Here is a 19,306-nt window from a genome sequence, read left to right on the forward strand (position 1 = left end):
AGCATCAAGACTCTGAGTTGATCAAGTAATCATGGAGTACATTGGCATAACAAGTGGAAGAAGTCAAGGAGATAGATCTTGAAGGGTGAATAAGTTGTCAACACTAGAAGGGAGGAAAGCCAAGAAAAGAAAAGAGCTAAAGAGTGATATGAAATCTACAAGGTTAGAGTTGCAATCTATACTAGGTATTAGATATTGAAATCCTACATTGCTAGGTTAGCTTAACATCTAGGTAGATAAGCCTTAGGAAAAGGATAAAGAGATCCCCAGGAGAAGGATAAAGAGATCCTCAGGAGAAGGATAAAGAGATCCTTAGGAGGAGGATAGGAGATCCTTAGAGAGGGATGAAAGATTCTTTTGAGAAGGTGACTGTAAATCCCATGGACTTGGGTGAGCCTAACAACTCTATGTAAATCCTTTAATAGGGTGACATCCCAAGTTAAATGTTCTTAAGTCCTCTAATAGGGTACACTCCTAATAGGGTGTAGAAATCCTTTAATAAGGTCACATTTAACAATGTTTTGTAACCTTTAATAGGGTAGGCCTTTAATAGGGAAAACCACTAGAAGTGGTTGAAATCAATTGCACAATTATTTTGTGGGTATCATCCCCACCCCAGTTTTACCTTCTTATTCCTAGAGGGTTTTTGGGTCATCAAAATCCTTAGTGTTATGGTGTGATGCATGTTTTTGATAAGGTAAACAGGTTTTAAGGGGTCCTGAAACCCATAAGTTTAACAACAAGAAAGGCTGAAAATAAGTGAAAAAACGCCCAGCCAAAACATAAGCCTTACGGCTGAAAATAAGCCCAAAGGCCCAGCCCAAAACAACTGCCCACAAAAAAGGCTAGAGAACCAACCAAAAAAATAGAGACCAGACAAAAAGCCAAAGCCAGGAGAAACAAAAACCAAAGGACAGAGACCCAACCTAGCAGACTACTTCTCCATCTCGAGCATGGTCTAGGCAGCTTCGGCGCACTCTTGTTGCTCTTCTGCCTTATGATCCTAGGCATTCGTCAAATCCTGCTCCATAGTGCTGTCCTTGGCTTTATCCACATCCAGCCTATCTTTGTCTCTGTTCTGTTTATCATCTTCCTCCATCTGGTTCCTGTCTTTGAGATTTTCCAAGAGAGAGAGGATGTTGTCGTTGATCGAAGCGAGGAGGGAGATCATTTGACTTGCCAGGTTGTGATTGTAGTTCTCAATATTTTTTACTCTCCTCTCCATCAGAGTCTCCCAGCTGTTCTGGTCACCTTGGCTTTCTATACCTGTCTTGCTCTTGATTTTTTCCATTTGGGAAACCCTATCTCTGACATCCTCAAGCTCATGGAAAAGCCATTTAATTGATCTGAAGTTGTCGATCATGCTATTGCGAGAATTGTTCAATAGATTCATGCCCATTTCTCTTGCATTATCAGAAATAGCCACCATAGCCGGGTCAATTAGCTCATTGAGTCTAGGCTTCTCGAGGTCGTCCACCAGGAGTTGGGGGTTCATCGCCTCTCTGTAGATTCCCATAGTGGTCGTTCTCACATTGAAGTTCTTCCAAGCCTTCCTTCTATTATTAACTTGCACTTCCCCCTCAATCTGTCCAGAGTTGTCATTTTCCTCCAAAGGAGGCTAAGGATGTATAGGGGAGAGGGGAATGGGCAGAGAATCTTTTCCCTGACTATTGGAGCGCTCCATGCTCTCTCCCTCCCTCTTCTATCTTTTTCTCAGTTTCTCCTCATCCAGCTCCTCCTTCAAAACCTTGTCAGAATCATTAGTATCCATTTCCTCCTCCACCTCAGCAGAGCCAGTTTTAGCTGGGGTATGACCTCTAGGGCTCTTTCTGCTGGGTAATTTGATAGAGGGGTAATCCTTCTTATGGCTTTTAGTCTTCTTACTAGAATGCTCAAAAACCTCATCAGAGCTGATGCTCTCGACATCGTCAGAATCTGAGGAAAAATTGGAGCTGCTCTTGTCAACATCCGCCCCCTGGATAGGGTTTTTGCTAATGGTTTGAGCGTGGAAATGCTCATGAATCATAAGCAGAAGACCCTCATGCAGTGTCGGGTTGACGGTAGCTTTCTTTTTAAAACTAGAAATGGCCTTGTTCATTGAGTTAAAAAGATAATACGGGAAGGAGATCTTACTACCATGGCGAAAATGATTTAGAATCACAAAATGGTGAGTCCTAACCCTATCAAACCTGGGGTCTAGGGTTATATATTCAATGACAGCGTAGAGAACATACCTCCAGAGCTTCTTTATAGTATCCGTTACAAAAAATGTCTCTTTCTTGCCCAGCTTGTTCAGCTCTTCAGTGTTTTTCACAAAATCCTTGATTGCATTAGAAGACATCTTCTTATCTCTGAAGAATTTATGCCCCTCCATCGGAATCCCCGTGACTTCAGCAACCACATCCTCAGTAATTTGAAAGTAGACCCCGTTCACCTTAACCTTACCATTATTCCATGAATTCACCATGCTGTTAGTGATCTCGGGATCCGAGCCATGAAGTTTCTCAAAAAAATTAGTAACCCCACCCTTTTCCAGCTCTCTCCAAACTTTGGCCTTGTTCTTCCACTTCTGAACTTCCCCCACCGGCTCCTTTCTGCTCCTCTCACCCGTCATGTTTACCTGATCAACTTCCACAATTCTCATGAACTCTGATCTATGCAAGTTATTTGCATTCAAAAAAATGGTGATGTTTCTTTTATGATACCCATGAAAATACCCCTTTCTGAAAATAATGGTATCGTCCTTTCGAACGTGTCGAAATGTCAGAGGAAACCCCTTTTGCTGGTGAAAATCACGATGCCAATAATGGCACTTACCATTTATTAAGCAATCTTTATTATCCATAATTGCATTAGATATGAGCCGTCCTTCCCAAGATTTTATCTTGGTCGATGAGCAACTTTGCCTCCGCCGAAAAATCTTTTCCGGCATGCCAGGTCAGATTATTGGTGGCGTTAACCCCTTTATTAGCAAACCAATCAGCGACTGGGTTTGCCTCTCTGTAAACATGAGTGACGTGGACCTTATCGAACTTTGTGAGAGTGGCGCAAGTCTCAGCAATTATGTTCACAATCGTCCACGAGGGAGGGGAAATACCATTAATGGTATTAATAATGTTTTTGGAGTCCCCCTCAAGCCAGAGTTTAGTAATCCCGGCTTCAAAAGCCAACTTGACCACCTTACTCGCAGCTCTTGCTTCAGCTAGATGAATAGTCTGGATTCCCAACGGGGAAGCAAAGGCAGCTATTCCCTCCCCATAGCTATTTCTTATGATTCCACCGCAACCTGAAGGGCCTGGGTTACCCTTAGAAGCCCCATCAAAGTTGGCTTTTGACCAACCATCTAGGGGGAGAAGCCAGCTAGCATCCTTCCTTTTGAGGTTCCTGTCTTTTTCTTTAGCTATCTTTCTGTCCCCTTCTTCTTCTTCTTCCTCCTTCAGCACTTGGAGATTTTCCTTTATATTCTTCGAGACCTTCCTGCCAAGGATTATAGCCAGCTCCTCTCTGTCTCTAAATATTCTATTATTCCTTTCCTTCCAAATTCTCCAGCAAAAATGGGGTAAAATCCAGTCCGAGTGATCCTGCCGACCAGCAATCTTACAAAGACCTTTCCACTGATGGAAAAAATCCATGAGATTATCCGGTTTGCACTAGAGGGTTTCATTATCATGTGTGATGACATTCCACACCTCCCTGGCATAGTCACATAAGATGAAAATGTGATTTCTGGTCTCAGCCTGATTCTTACACAAGGGACATCTACTGGGCATAACATGTCCTCGCTTCATGAGATTGTCATGAGTAAGGATTTTGTTCTGAAGAGCCAGCCAGTAAAAAATGTTGATCTTTGGAGTGAGACCCAGAATCCAAGCCTCCGCCCAAGGGGCCTTCTCTTTTAAGCTCCAAAGGGAATTATAGCCTGAGGCAACAGAGTATCTTCCATTGGGATTATCCCTCCAGACCAGCTCATCCCCCAAATTGATAGGAATCATGGAATTGAGCATAAGCATTATAGGAGTCAAGTCCTCAGAGATGAGGGATAGGTCACTCCATTCTTGGCCATTCCAATAATCACAAACTTTGGACCCAATTTGATCAGTACAAGCTTGCATCCATCTCTCAAAAATAGGGTTGTTGATAAGTGGATCTTGGGAAAGCCATCTATCCTACCAAAATTAGATGTCCTTCCCATTTCCCAATTTCAATGATATCCTGGCCTTAGCCAGGTCCCTGGCTTTCATGATCCCATTCAAAATGTTCGATCCTTTTGGGATATCTTCATTAAAAAGGGTGAAAAGAAGAGTGGGCCTTCTAAGGTACTTGTTTACCAGGGTGTCCCTCCATTCACCGGTGCTACTGAAGATCCGCCATATTTGTTTAGCTAGGAGAGCCTTATTGAGGTGAGTGATCTTTCTAATGCCCAGACCTCCGTACCTCATAGGGAGGCAAACCTTCTCCCAAGCAACAAGAGGATATCTTTTCTTCCCTTCATTACCATTCCAAAGGAAGTCTCTCTGGATTTTCTCCATTCTTTCAGCTATTTTCCCCGGAATTCCAAAGAGGCTCAGGGCGTAGATTGGCAGATTTTGAAGAGAAGATTTGACTAAGAGGCATTTCCCCGCTTGACTAAGAGAGACCCCTTTCCAACCAGCCATCTTCCTGTTGAATCTGTCCAAAATACCATTCCAAAAAGACTCCATGGGTGAGGATCCCAAAGGAAGACCAAGATAGGTAGAGGGGAAAGAGCCTACCCCACAACCCAGAATCCTGGCGATTTTTCTTTGTCTAAACTCAGAGGTGTTGATGAAAAAGAGTGAACTTTTGTTCCAATTAATCAGCTGACCCATCCCACTGGAGTAAGTATCAAGAATCTTCTTCAGGGCTCTGGCCTCTTTGATAGAAGCTTCCCCCCCCAAGATAGTATCGTCAACAAATTCCTGATGACTGAAGGGAACGCAATTAGAGGAGGGAGGGATCCCTTTGATACAAGCCTCACACTTTCTATAGTCTATAATCCTTCCTAAGCATTCAGCTAAAATGATGAACAAAATGGGTGAAAGGGGGTCCCCTTGTCTGAGGCCTCTGGAAGGTTTGAAAAAATTAGAAGGGACTCCATTAACCAGAACAGCCAAGGAGGAGGTGGACACCAATTGAGAGATAATTTTGCAAACTTTACTGTCAAAGCCAAAAGTCGAGAGGACCTTCCCAAGGAGAGTCCAGTCCACCCTGTCATAAGCTTTAGAAAGATCCAGTTTGAGAAACATACCTTCCTGTTTGGATGCCTCAAGAGAGTGGATGACTTCGTGCACCATCTGGACAGAATCCAAAATTTGTCTCCCTGAAACAAAACCTGATTGATGTTGCGAGATAATCATGGGCAATATCTTGAGCATTCTTAAAGTGAGAACTTTAGAGATGATCTTGTAGAGAGATTTGCATAGACTAATAGGTCTAAAGTTGTCCAACGAGTTCACCCCAGGGGATTTAGGAATGAGAACCACAAAAGTCGAGTTTAGCTCCTTGAGAATAGATTTGGCTCCAAAGAGTTCCTGGACAGCCTGAACAACCTCTCCCATGATCACCGGCCAGAACCTTTGGAAGAAAAAAGTGGGAAAACTGTCTGGGCCTGGAGCCTTGTCAGCAGGCAGAGAAAAGAGAGCCTCTCTAACTTCCGAAGCATTAGGAATAGCACAGAGTTGTTTATTATGGATAGGTTGAATGAGCTGAGGGATACAATGTAACAAATCCTCTTGGTCCAAATTGGAAAGCATTGGGTCCTCAGAGAGAAGGCTAGAGAAAAAGGAAATAGCTTCTTCCGAGATGGCAGATTCTTTAGTTAACAGCTCCTGCCCCTTTCTGATACCATAGATCCTGTTACTAGCACGGTGCTTGAGGGTGGTTAGGTGAAAAAACTTAGTGTTCTGATCTCCTTCCTTTAGCCAGGTGATCCTCGATCTTTGCCTCCAAAATTTTTCTTCCTTATTAATAATGTTATGAATTTTAGATAGGGTCTTGAGCTCTGAAACCCTGTTGGTCTCAGTGTAACCTTCCTTCTAAATGCAATCTTGGATAATAGTTAAATTATCAAATAACTCTTTCTTTTCATGGAAGATGTGACCAAAATCAGACTTGTTCCAAATTTTAATCATCCTCTTCACATTGCTAAGTTTTGTGGTGACTCTGAACATGGCTGAGCCCTCCACCTCTATCCCCCACCAATTCTTGATATTATCCAAGAGGTCAGGGTGAGAGGTCCACATTTTCTCAAACCTGAAAGGATGGTATCTCCTGTGTACCAGAGGGGAAACTAAAAGAGAAATGGAAGAGTGATCCGAACCAATTCTGGGAAGCAGAGATAGTCTGCAGCTGAAGGATTGAAGCCAGTCCGAAGATATAAGAGCTCTATCTAGCCTAACCTGAATGCAATCATGGCCTTTTCTCTTGTTTGACCAGGTAAAGGATCTGCCCTTAAGCTCTACGTCCATAAGGGCCAGATTATTTATGAAGTTAGAAAGATCCTGTTTACTTTCCCAATCCGGGGGCATACCTCCCTTTTTCTCTTTATCTTCTAGCGTTGTGTTAAAGTCTCCCATGATTATACCTTTCTTAATGTCACAATCTTGCACCATATTACCAACTTTGGTCCAGAAGTTTTTTCTATCTCTCTTATTATTGGGGGCGTAAATATTCACTAAAAACCAAGAATCATTGGTGTGCAAATGTTGAACTCTGCAGAAAAGAATGTTATCTTCATCATACTCAGCTACTATATTGAAATACTTATCATTGAAAAGTAACAGCAGTCCTCCAGACGCTCCTTCAGAGTTAGAGGCTATGCCCTTCATGCTATTGTTGAACTTAATATTTTCCATCCTTTCCTTCTTCATTTTAATTTCCTGGATTAGAAACACATCAGGCCTTTGGTCCCTTATCATATTTCTAATAACTTCTTGCTTGTGGATTCTATTGAGTCCACGAATATTCCAAGATAAGATCTTCATGATTTAACTACTGAACATGGTTTCTGGATGGTGCACTGCGTACCATCCTTAATGTTTCTTCTAGCTTCCTCTTTCCTGATTTCATTCTTGTTTTTCCTTCCCACTAGGTTAGATTTGTGGCCGAGATCAACCTTGGCCATGCTTCTAGTAGAAGGGGGAGATACCGGAGAAGGGTCCCTGCTATTCTTCTTCTTTCTACTCCTGACTTCCGTCCAGGAATTCTCTTCTCCCTCTAGTCCTTTGTCCAGCCAAGCATCAATTCTCACCAAATCTTCCATTTTCGATGCAGACAACCTCTCTATGATTTTGTTTACTGTTGAAGGGGGGGGACAACACACCGGGTTAGGGTCCTGGGACATGGGTTCCCCCTCCTTTAGTTCTTTCATGGAGTTTGGGACAAAGGATAGTTTCAAGTCATCCTCCTGAGAATCCAGAGGGGGAAGAGTCATATTTTCACCTGTCTCCTTAGGTTTCTTCTCAGATTCCTTCGCATTGGGGAGAGGTGTTGAATCGTCTTTCACTCCTTTCTTTTCTCCCCCTCCTACATTTCCAGTCGCCCGAGGAGGCCTTGATTCCTCTTGGGGCGCATTAGGAGCAGTATTTGTTTTTCCTTCTGCCTCTCCATTTGCCTTGACTTGCGATGCTTTTTTCCTCCATTCTTTTTTGGGATCTAGAGAATCTTTTATCCCCCCTTGTGGACAAGCCTTTCCCACCGTACTCTTCCCTTTGAAAAGTGGGCATGATCCAGCCTTGTGGCCAGCCTTCTTACAATGGAAACAAGCAAAAGGCACACTTTCATAGTCAATCTTTTGAGATCTATTTCCCAGACGAGATTGTAGTTCTAAAACTTGAGGCATGTCCTGGCCTTCGATGACTCCTACACAGATTCTTGCGTAGTTCAATCTTTTCTTAGCTGCTGTGACAGGGTCAATGGAGAGGAGCTCTCCAAAGGTCCTGGCTATGCCATCAAAGACATCCTCATGCCAATATTCCAAAGGAAGTTCTGGAAGTCTTAACCAAACTGGAACCTGAGATTGGAAATCATTGGTCAAATCCAAGTTGGATGTCCATTTTTGCAATATTAGGTTGGATCTGCCCAAAGACCAGTTCCCAGCACATAGTATACGAGAAAAATCTTTCGAGCAAGAGAACTCGAAAGACATGAAGCCTTTGGCCATAGTAGTCACATCTACATGCCCTTTAAGGTCCCATTTTCTCCTGGTAAATGTCCTCACTACATCAATATTAGGTCTTGGCCCTACAAATTTTCCTACCAGAGTGTTCGCCATGCTTAGGATATTGTGGTCAATAATTTCCCTAGGGATTTCCAGAGAAAAAATACCTTTCTCCTTATCAGATTTGTCAATGACTTTTGGGAAAGATGATTTACCTAATGGTTTTATCCTGAATAGATTCGACCAGCGTCCCCATGCCCCAGACAGCCCACTGCCCACATGGGGGGGGGGAGGGGGAATCTTCTCACCTGGATGGGGCATCAAAACCTATGGGTCCCCATCCTTTGAGGCATCCTCATCTTTCCCCTCCATTTTCTGCCCTGCGCTTGCTGCATGCCTTGCTGCATGCCCTCCTGCAGACGTGGTCTCCTGTCTCCCGCCTTTCTCCAGATTCAAAACAACATGATTCAAATTGCAATTCCCACCCGCTCCATCCCTCTCTCTCACCGTGCCCATGATTCATACATGTGATTTTTTTTATGGTGTGATGCATGTTATCTTCCATTATTGTTTAATGTTTAATTGCATGCATGAAAATTTTAGTTATGTGCCATTAAGTATTAGAAGAAAAAAGTTGTATTGGAAATTATTGGATCTTCAATAACTGATTCACCCCCCCCCCCCTCCTCTCAGTTATTCTAAAGAATTATATCATAGTGATGACCAAGTGTCTACATTTTAAAAGCTTGTGAAGAATCAAGATTTTGAGGCTGACATAGTTGAATTTTTTTATTGATCAAAACATATAAATGATAAGGATTGATGAGATGGAAAATTTAATTCATGAATTGAGTTTGTTAAGAGATCAAAGAAAAGGATTCAAAGATAATTTTCTAGTAATTTCAAGAAAGGAGAAGAAGGAAAAAATGTTGAGTAGATTCAACAAATCTAATCAAGCCCTAAGGTCTGTGGTGATGTTTAAGTGACAAAAGATCTAAGCTACCTATTGAAGGAGGTATAAAGGGTGTTTTATAAGGTTGGCTGATTGTTAATTGGTGATTTTTTAAAGAAGCTATGAAGATCAGAGTAGCATAGAAAAAGTGTGAAGAATGGTGAAGTGTGATTGCTTAAAGGGTTGCCAAGGAGATTAAAGTTGGAGAGTATAATTAAGTCTAGTTAATGAACCAAAAATTGAGGTAAATTGTTATAGGAGTGTCCTAGGGTAGTTAGAAATCTTGCATGCTAAAGTAGTTTGACCTTGGGGTTGGAGAACTCAATCAAAGAAGGTTTTATGCTTTGTCTTTATTGAGTAGTTCTTGGGTGCAGTGTTGATGTAGGAACATCCTGGGTTGGCATGTTACCGTGATTATTGTAGTACTCATTACTGAGTTTTAGTCATTGCCAAGTTTCCACAATTATTGAGTGCTAGTAATTTTGTTGTTTAAGCTGAGTTTAGGTTGTCCCACATCATGCTAACACTTAGGTTTGCATGTTATCCCATCTTGCCACTACAATATGTGTCAAGTTTCATAGTGTGTGCTGAGTGGTTGTTCATGTGCTGACTGAATCTTCATGTGCCAAGTTTTCCTATTTATGCTGAGTGTCAACATTTTGGATGTAATTTCTACATTTTTAGTGTGATTTGACTTGCAAGATTTATTTTGATCGCATCATTTATGATGAGATCTTGCCTGGGGAAGTGTCTTAATTATTACTAGGTTAGCCTTCCTATTTTGTAATGTTCTAGAATATTCTTTAAGCTATTTTGGCAAGTATAAATAGGGATCTTATGGAGTCTTTTGGTCACTTAGTTTTGGAATAAGGTAGAGATGCAAATTGTGAAGAGCTAGGACTACAATCTAGGAACCAGAGGATCTCTTGGTGGACCTAAGGGTACAAGTATAGATTCTTTTTGGTGTTCTTATCTAGTTGTGTATCTAGACTAGCTAGGATTAGGTTTGTAAGTTGGATCTTGTTAGATCTTGTAGAACTATTTTTTTTGTGCTTATTATTTATATTTAGCCCTAACCTAGAAGGCCTTACAGCTAGGCGCATTTCCTGTAATCAGTTATATCTATGAATAAAGTGTTGTGAGTTGGTATCATTTCTTGCATTGTTGTTTCTTCCTATTGTGTTTCAATTGTGTGGTTATGTAGTTGGGGGCTAAGACATCTCCTTTAAGGATTCCCCTACCTTGCACTGCATCAAACGGTATTAGAGTGAAGGTTGTTCTTGAGTGTGTAGATAGATCACCGAAGTTGAGATAGTTTGCACTAGGCTCATGGGTTGGAGAAGGTTGATTTGGTGGAGCCAATGGATCTTCTTGATTGGTGGATCTATTTCTTGGGGTTTGTGAAAATCTTGGAAGATGCCTCCAAGAAGGTTGGAACCTAGGGTGATTAATGATCTTAGTGATGTTGTAGAAGAATAGATCTTAGAGAAGGTTAAAGCTAATTTTAGATTTGAGCTAGAGCAGGTTAAAAGTAGTTTCTAATATAATATTACATTAATGAAGAGTGACATGATTTTTGAAATTATGAGTTCTTTAGATGGAATACCTAGGCATGTTGGTGCTGAATATAGTTATGAGGAAGTTGTTGAAGACTTTGAAGTTTATGGATCGAGTGCTGAGGATAGAATTAATCATGTGGAGAGACCTATTGGAATTAGGGCTTGTTAGTTTGCTTGACTTGGATCTTAGTTGAAGCTGAAGCATAAGATATAGTTTTCTAATTTCTTGAGTACTTTGAATGTAAAAGACCTAATAGATTAGATTGGTGAATTGGAAGACTACTTGGAGCTTGAGGATGTTGAGGATCCACTTAGAGTAAGGTTGGTACAAACTAAGTTGAACAGACATGCTACTCTTTGATGGAAGGAAATACAAAGAGATAGAGAGGAGGAAGGTGAAATGGAGATCTCTTGATGGAGATTGATGGTGACTAAAATGAAGGCTAAGTTCATTCCTACTAATTATAAACTTGAGTTATTTAAGAATTTGAGCAATCTAAAATAAAAGGATATGAAAATGAAAGATTATACTGAGGAGTTCTACAAGTTGACTATTCAGTCTGGGCATAGAGAATTGTCAAAGTAAAAGGTAGTTCAACACATCAATAGTTTGAGATTCAATATTCAAGATTAAATTGGTATGCTAAATATTCCTTTGGTTGAAGATGCTTATCAGTATGCTTTGAGAGAAGAAGAGAAGTTGAAGAGGAAACATCAAGGAAATCCTCAAGGAAAGGAGAAGTGAGATAGCTCAATACAAGCTAAATTAAGTGATGAAAGTGAACCAAAACCTACTAATTAGAAAAGGAGGATAGGTGGAGGCGTGTTTAAAGGTAATTAGTTTAGATGTGGAAAAGAAGGGCATAGATCTTTTGAATGTTTGGTTGGTAGGACAGCTATTTTTGTGAATGAGGTTGACATCCAAGACAATCAACCTAAGCAAGGAGAGAGTTTGTTGGCTCAACAAGTACTGGTTGGTGAGAGGACATTAGATTCTTATCAAAGGACTAGTTTGTTTAGGACTTGCTATAAGTCTGGTGGTAAAATATGCAAGGTGATTGTGGATGGTGGTAGTACTGATAAGCTTTTTGCTGAAGAGATGGTTTATAAACTTGGTTTGAAGAGAGTGATACATCCTTATCCTTATCGGATTGGTTAGCTGCAAGGTGAGCATGCTTTGGAAGTGAGGAAGCAATGCCTTGTTGATTTCCAAATTAGTTAGTATGAGGATCAAGTATTGTGTGATATGATGAATATGAATAGTTGTCATGTGTTACTTGGTAGACCTTGGCAATATTATTTTAGGGCTATGCATGATTGTGTCAAGAATTTGTTTACTATTGAGAAAGGTGGTAGGAAGTTTTCACTGATTCCTTTGTAGAATGAAGAGCTTTAGGAGGAACCTAAGTATTAGCAATTGAGTTGAGTTGGAAAATTCTAAGAAGATTGGAGATCAACATGGAAAGAAAACCTATGGAACACCTATGGTGGATGTGAAGAAGAAGAAGAAAAACAAGGGAAAGAGTGTGCAAGTTGAAGACTTTGAGGACATGTATGTAAATAACCACTTTGGGATTTATGCATTGGATCCCAAAAGATGTTCTTCCATCTTATAGAATATAATTTTGAACTTAGGGTGTCTACTGCAAGAGCATCCTAGTTTGGCATGTTACCTACTCATTCTAGTAGTTGTTGTCAAGTTTCAATCATTACCAAGTTGCTGCAATTACCGAGTGCTAGTAATTTTGCAGTTCAAGCCGAGTTCAGGTTATCCCATGTCATGTTAATACTTAATTTCTCATGTTATCCCATCTCACCACTATAGTGTGTACCGAGTTCCTTAGTGTGTGCTAAGTTTTTCTTCATGTGCCAAGTGACTCTTCATGTGCTAAGTTTTCCTGTTTATGCCAAGTGTCAGCATTTTGGATGTCACTTCTGCATTTTTGGTGTGAGCTAACTTGCTAGATTTATTTTGATCACACCATTTATAATGAGATCTTGCCTTAGGATGTGTCTTGACCATTATTGTGTTGGCCTTTATATTTTTTAATGTTCTAGAATATTCTTTAAGCCATTTTGGCAAGTATCAATAGCGATCTTGTGGAGTCTTTTGGTCATTTAGTTTTGGAATATGGTAGAGATGAAAATTGTGAAGAGCTAGGGCTATGTCTTAGGAACTAGAGGATCTCTTGGTGGACCTGAGGGTACAAGTGTGGATTCTTCCTAGTTTTCATATCTATTTTGTATCTAGATTGGCTGGGATTGGGTTTGTAAGTTGGATCTTGTTGGATCTTGTAGAACTGATTGTTTTGTGATTTCTATTTGTATTTGGCCCTAACCTGGAAGCCCTTACAATTTGGCACATTGCACATAATCAGTTATATCTATGAATAAACAGTTGTGAGTTGGTACCAAATCTTGAATTTTTTTTCTTGTTATTGTGTTTCCACTATGTGGTTATATAATTTGGGGCTAGCACACCTCCTTTGGGGATTCCCCTATATTGCACTGTGTCAAGTATTGGTCACTGAACTTGGTCACTAATGAAGCTTGACATATCTTGTGATGCTCAAAAAACTACATAGTATTGGCCAAGTGATCTTGGCATATACTATGTTTCTTGATGTATATTGGGATTGGCATATATTGTGTTACTCGACATTTACTATTTCTCAGTCATGCTTGTTGGTTTTACTGACACTTGGCAATTTAGCTAACTAAATAGTGTTTTTGGAGATTAGATAGACCCACTAGTAAATTTGGGCCTAATTTTCAACCAATTTTTGTTGAAATTTTGACCTAGGTTCATCACTATTTTTCTCATTGAAATTTTGACCAAATTGTAGGTTCGTCAAAATTTTGACAAATTTAGTCATCTAAATTTTGACCAACCTACAATTTGATCAAAATTTTGACACAAAAATTAACGACGAAACTGGGTCAAAATTTTGACCAAAATTAGTCAAAATTTGGATCCAAATTTACTAGTAACTAACTTGGTGTATTTAATATGTGTAGCATATGATTGTGATGTGGATCAATCATGGGTGTGTTTGGACCTAGTGGGTCTTTGTTATTTATTTTATGTGTATTTAATAATGATTAAAAGCCTACTAAGGAATTTTATGTTTATTTGGATTCTAGATGATTCTATTTGTAATAGGCCAACTTTGGCCATAAATGTGTTTAAGGAGGGCTTGGGTAGATTTTTAAGCATTCAATCAATCATGGAGGAGAAGATATTTGAATCAAGAATCTAGGGTTGTAAATTTATGAGAAGAGCCAGTAGCTATGGCTTGGGGAAATAAGGATATTTCTTGGTGGCTTACAAGCATAAACTTAGATCTTTCTTGGTGTTTCTTCTAGATTTTTGTTTTGCTATAAGTTTGGACTAGATAAGGTTTGGGTTGGATCTTGAGGGATCTTAAAGAACTATTACTTTCTTTATATTTGTCCATAATCAAGAAGGCATTACATCCTACAAAATTGCATGTAATTAGTTGTTTTATGAATAAAGATTTGAGTTTAGTATCAAATCTTCCATCTCATATTGTGTTTCCAATGTGTGGTTAATTGCTAGGAACTAGATCAACTCCATCGGGGGTTCATCTAAATCTACACTACATCAAGTGGTATTAGAGCCAAGTTTGGAGTTGGTTGATCTTGTGGATTTTTTTGTTGGGTTTGTGAAGATCTTAGAAGATGCCTCTGAGTAGATTGGACCCTAAGGAAATTGATGATTATTTTGATATTGTAGAGACCATGATTTTAATGAAGGTTAGAATAAATTTCATTTTTAAGATGAAGTTAATGAAGAATGAGATCATGAGATTTGTATTAGCATGAATTTTGATAGTATTACTTTGGGGGAGCATTCTAAGCATTGCTAAAATAGTTGGGGAGATAGTTACCATGATTGACATATTGCATTCATGACTATGTTTTTCATTGATGTCAACATAGTATTATTTATATAAATATTGGCAGAGTAGTAGACATCTAGAATGAGGTCACATGGATTATGTATTGATGATGAGGTCAAGCACAGTTGAGGATATGTTATATACTATGTCTTGATCATATGGACAAGTACATATGCAAAAAGTTGAAGACATATGAAAGTTAGTTTTGGTTTAAGGAAGATAGTGAGTAGATATAGTACCTGAGAATGGTTTCTAGTCTTCAAATTGTATCTCCTAATAGGGATAGAATCATGATGAGAAAAGTTATACAATGAGAGTAAACAACCAAATGATGATATCATAAAGCGTGTGAGCTCAGAGGTCACACATGTGAAAAGCTTTAATTACTATGAACTAGCAATGTCTTGTAGTTATGAAAATATGTAATAAATTTTAATACTTAATGAGATTCTATTATAATTAATTGGTAAAGCCTCAAGGCTGAATTGGTAAATTACTTTTAGGATATGGTATAAAGGAAGGTTATTTTTCTTGTGATGAAGTGTGTAGTGTATGCAAGTATAGGAGAACTTGAATTAGAAAATAATATAGAGGCTAGTTGAACACTAATTTCAGAGGTCTTTCCCTTAGAGCTATTTGGAAAGTGTGTCTATCTTCCCTCTGCAACTCCTAACAAGGTTGGAATCTCCTAATAGGGATTCAAAGTCTCCTAACAAGAACTGATATACACTAAATTTGTTACATTGGCTCCTAATGGAGTTCATCCTCCTATAAAGAGATTTTAGTTTAGTACACCATTGTGTGGGTACTATCCCCACTGGAGTTGTCCCTCTAATCATGGGTTTTCCTAGTTAATATATCTCATGTTATTGTGTATGTGTATCTTCTTAAGGTTTTTGATCATATTGTTTATATGTTTAAGGTTTAGAAAGGTTGATAAAAGTTATATTGATTTGATAACTGATTAATTCCCCCTCCCTTGAGTTCTCCTAGTGGACTTTATAACAATTGGTATTAGAGCATCAAGGCTTTGAATGAAAATCTTAATAGCTCAAGAAGATCAATGGTGAGTCATTTCAAAAAAGAAAGTCCCATGTTTAATGGAGTTAACTATGATAGCTAGAAAGAAAATATGAAGACACATCAACTATGCATGGGTCCATGATGTTGGTTGATGACAAAGAATGGAAACAAAATAGTGGAAGAAAGGAAGCTTGAAGAATATAGTGAAGTTGAAATATATCTATTTATGTGTAACATTCTTGCCAAAGAAGTAGTTTTGTTAACTCTTGCTAAAAATGAATACAATCAAGTAAAATCCTTAGATTTATCTCATGAAATTTGGGAATCTTTAGAACCTACTTTTGAAGGTGATAAAAATGTTAAGAAAATTACATTGTAAAATTAGACATATTTGTTCCAAGAGGCTAAAATGATGGAAGATGAATCTATAAGAAGTTGTATTAGCAGAATATTAGAAATTGTTGTAGGAATCAAATCTTGTAATAAATCTAAAGATGAAGATGATATTTTATAGAAGATCTTTAAAAAAATTACATTGACATTCAAGAAAACAATATAGATGATTGAACATATGATACCTTGTACTGAGAAATTTACTAGAGAGATTCTTCTTGGAATATTGGAAGCAACAAAAGTAAGTTTGAATTGGGCTAGAGATTTTCCTAGAGTGGGAACTTGTTTTAGTGCACAAGCACTAATGGATATTATGCTAGTAGTAGTCAATGTAGATCTAAGGAAGATAAAATCTTGAAGAAGGAATTGTCTTTCTTGTAAAAAGAGAACTAGATGGTAAGAAAATATTTAAATGTTGGACTTTTAATGAATTTGGTCATTATTCTTCTAAGTGCCCTAATAGAGTAAAGAAGCATAAGAATAATTTCAAGTTGAGAAGGTATAGAGAATTTTTGTATGGAAATGATGATGATGAATCTAAAGAAAAAGAGTGGAAGTGAATGTGTTAGGATTTTTAGCTATAAAGGATGAAAATATTGAAAAAGAATTAAAAGAAGAGAAATTTCTAGTGTTGCAAGCTAAGAAGAAAGTTGATTGGATCATAGACAATGGTTTTTCACATCATATGACTAATGACATAAATAATTTTTTTTAAATTCAATAGTCAAGATGGAGGAATTTTCAGAGTTGGTAACAATGTGGTTTGTCATATCAAGAAAGTAGGATCTATTAATCTTGATGGAAAAACTAACAAAAATGATGTTTAGTTTGTTGGTGGATTAAATGATAATCAATTAAGTTTTGGATGGTTGATAAGGGATACTAGTTATGATTCACAAAAAACACATGAATTATTAAGGACCAAAATGGTAAGTTCATTTCAACACTGGTACAAGACCCAAATGTAATATTTTTCAACTAAACCCTATACAAATTACATTTTTGGCTGAATTTTTTTATAAGAGTTTACTATGGCATAGAATTTTTTTCATATAAATTTTGATAATATTGTAAAATCAAGTAGTACATTTGATGTTAGATATTTACCAAAAATTGTAACGCTTACTAATGTTGTGTGCAAGGATGTTGGAAGCATTATTAGGAAACAAGATACTAAGAGGAGGGTGAATTAGGATCTATAAAACTTTTCACTAATAAAATAATTAACTATTTTCACACCTAATCCATCGCATATCTTAGATCTCATACCATATAAACATAAACTTGTAATGCTAAAATAAAATCTATCTAAGCATAACATAAATGTATAACATAATGATGTTTATAAACTACAAACACTTCAAGATGAAGGTAAAAGGGGAGTAGTGATGAAACCCACAAATATTTACTATTGAAACAAAAATGTTTTCTTATTAGAGCTATAATTTGATCATATCTAATGATCTAACCTATGAGGGGTTTACTCTATTAAAAGTTTTAAAGACTATTAGGTCTTACCTTGATTAAAGGATTTAAACTAACAATGAAGTAAGAATTCTATTAGGAGATTTAAATACATCTATTACAACCACTCTATTAAGAGATTTTTCCTAACTCAATCTGTCAAAACTAATGTAGTATCTGAGCCTTTGGTTTTCTTTGAAAGCTATTTATAGATCTCCTCTCTTCACTATCTCAATTTGATCTCCTTATCTAATATGATCTATTATGTCCTTCAATGCTTTGGTTACTTTTTTTGATCTTCTATCTTACTTAGCCTTCCTTTCTTATACACTCACTCACTTTGACTTAGTGTTAGAACCTTTATTAAATAGATAATTATAGAAAGTTCTAGATCTTAATCAATTATCCATATTTCATCCTTTTTTATTTTACCCTTCTAATTTTTTGATTGGGTAATCTTCTCTTCTTGGGATTAATGCCTTAAAAAAAAAAGTGTAATCTTATCCTCAACTATCTCTATGATCTTTAAATGTCATGTAGAATTAGGAAAGAATTATTCACATAAGTTTTTGTGTCATTAAAAACTCATATGTCAAAATTGTCACTTGAATGTTCTGACACTTGGTCATAACTAACATTCATGCTATCACTCAGCTTCTATACACTTGACATATAATGACTCACTTAGTATTAATTAATCTTTGCTTCACTCAATATTCATTATTTTACTCAAAATGTATGTTGAATTGGTCTCTATTGGTGTGCTCAACATACTTTTACTTGCCCAATATATGATTAAATATAAAAAAAGTTCTTTGTATCTTAGTCTTCTTTAGATAGCTCGGTCATTGTGATGACTATCCAACACTTCCTTGGAAATGACTTAGTATTATAAACTAATAGGAAACATGGGATTATAGATCAAAATCTCCCCCTTTTACATTAGTGGCAAAAATACTATTTTCATGCCTTAGCTCTCCATACAATATATCATAATGTAGCACTCCCCCTGAGACTATAACATAGTCTTCAAGACTTGTCTCTATTATACAATATATACATGTCTACAAACTCTAATGCTAACTCATCTAATAATTATGTTTCTAATTTATGTCTCCCCCTTTAAGTCATCTTCTCTTTTGTGTCTCTCATGATTAGATTTCCCCCTTTATCTTATGTATTGTTGATATTTACCCTTATTTTTGTCACTTATAGCTTGGAGTTTGTAGGGGTTAGCTTGTATTTATACAAAAATATTTGATGACTAGAGAAAATTTATTCAATCCCTTTATTCTACCTATCTCTACTTGATTCCATGACTTGGATGTGAATCTCTAGATGAGCAGCTAGATCAATTAGGTTCTCTTCTATTCAAAGATGTGGATCTTTTTTTGTTAAATTCTAAGTCATAGATAATTCTTTCTCAATTATCTCCAAATTAGGTAGGAGCATGTATTGAAGAGAAATCAAATTATTCCTTATGCCACTATCTCTAGCCATTAACTTGGCTAGTCTCTATTGATCAAATGTCAACTAATTATAGGAAGGTGAGCTTGAACTTGTGTTTTTGCTAAAAGACATATATGCCTTCATATTTTCTATACCAAACAAATAGAACATTGATACTTTAATGTGAATAACTCAACATCACAAAGTTTCATATTCAAAGAGTGAATGAATTTCAAAATTCCTTTCAACTGAGTGGCAAGGTTAGAAAGATAAACTTTCCTAATTGCAAGTTCTCTTGAGACTTTCTCCAAAACTTTGCACTCAAATTTATTTTTGGACCATCTTGTCAATTTATCATTGGCCTCTA

The sequence above is a fragment of the Cupressus sempervirens genome, chromosome 11 (assembly GCF_028749045.1).
Source record: "Cupressus sempervirens isolate cs-2001-9-10 chromosome 11, ASM2874904v1, whole genome shotgun sequence".
NCBI classification, from domain to species: Eukaryota; Viridiplantae; Streptophyta; class Pinopsida; order Cupressales; family Cupressaceae; genus Cupressus; species Cupressus sempervirens.